Consider the following 1,606-nt stretch of genomic DNA (forward strand, 5'->3'; position numbering starts at 1 on the left):
CGGCCGCCCCCGCCCGCGTTCCCGGCGGGATTTGCTCCTCCGAACCCTCCCCGAGACGGGAAGATAAATTTTTGGGTTCTCCCGGTTCCCCGGGTGAAGAGTTTTCCAATAAATTTTGGGAAATTTTGAGCGGAGCGGTTGGAAAATCCGCCTTTTTCCGGGGTGTTCCGACCCTTTCCCGGCCGGATTTGCTCCGGCGAACCCTCCCCGTCCCGGGAAGAGAAACTTTTGGGTGCGGTTCCCTGAGTGAAAGATTTTCGAACAGATTTTGGGCTGATAAGGAATATTAGGCGAGATTTTGGGGGAGCGGATGGAAAATCCGCCTTTTTTCGGGGTTTTCCGACCCTTTCCCGGCGGGATTTGCTCCGCCGAACCCTCCCCGCGCCGGGAAGAGAAACTTTTGGGTTCTCCCGGTTCCCCGGGTGAAGGATTTTCCAACAGATTTGGGGCTAAGAAGGCAGATTTGGGGAATTTTTGGGAGGATCTGATGGAAAATTCGCCTTTTTTTTTTGGTTTTCCGACCCGTTCCCGGCAGGATTTGCTCCGCCGAACCCTCCCCGCACCGGGAAGAGAAACTTTTAGGTTCTCCCGGTTCCCCGGGTGAAGGGTTTTTTAAGAGGTTTGGGGTTGAGAAGGGAGATTTCGGGAAATTTTGGGGGAGCGGTTGCAAAATTCCCTCCCCGCGCCGGGAACGGGCGGAGCGAAACTTTTGGGTTCTCCCGGTTCCCCGGTGAAGGATTTTCCAACAAATTTAGGGCTCAGAAGAGAGATTCGGCGAAATTTTGGGGAATCGGTTGGAAAATTCCCCGTTTTTTGGGTTTTCCGAGTCTTTCCCGGCGGGATTTGCTCCCTCAAACCCTCCCCGCGTCGAGAACCCGCAGAGCGAAACTTTTGGGTGCTCCCGGCTCCCCAGATTTGGGGCTGAAAAGGAAGATTTGGGACAAGTTTGGAGGATCAGTTGGAAAATCTGCCTTTTTTTGGGGTTTTCCGAGTATTTTCCAGCCCGGTGGATGCAGGGAGATGAAATGTTTGGATTTATTTGGGATATCAGGAAGACGGGAATGGGATTTGGGGTGGATTTTTGGGAAAAGGTTCCGCCCCGGAGATTTGGGGAATGGCCGCGATTCCAAAGTTTGGGATTTTGGGATGTCCTGGGCAGGGATTTGATGATTCCGGTTCAGGGCATTCCACAATCCCGGTGGGAAATTCCCGATTCTAGGGGCAGGAAAAATCGGGGTTTTAGGGAAGGAATTAAAAAATAAAAAGGGAGAAATGAAGGAAAATCGGGATTTTAGAGGAGGAATTTTAAAAGAAAAAGGGAGAAATGAAGGAAAATCGGGATTTTAGAGGAGGAATTTAAAAGGAAAAGGGAGAAATGAAGGAAAATCGGGGTTTTAAGGAAGAAATTTAAAGGGAAAAGGGGAAAAATGAAGGAAAATTGGGATTTTAAGGAAGGAATTTAAAAGGAAAAGGGGAAAAATGAAGGAAAATTGGGATTTTAAGGAAGGAATTTAAAAGGAAAAGGGGAAAAATGACGGAAAATTGGGATTTTAAGGAAGGAATTTAAAGGGAAAAGGGAGAAATAAAGGAAAATCGGAGTTTTAGG

The sequence above is a fragment of the Malurus melanocephalus genome, unplaced genomic scaffold, assembly GCF_030028575.1.
Source record: "Malurus melanocephalus ecotype Western Australia unplaced genomic scaffold, MMel_1.1 scaffold_4110, whole genome shotgun sequence".
Taxonomy (NCBI): domain Eukaryota; kingdom Metazoa; phylum Chordata; class Aves; order Passeriformes; family Maluridae; genus Malurus; species Malurus melanocephalus.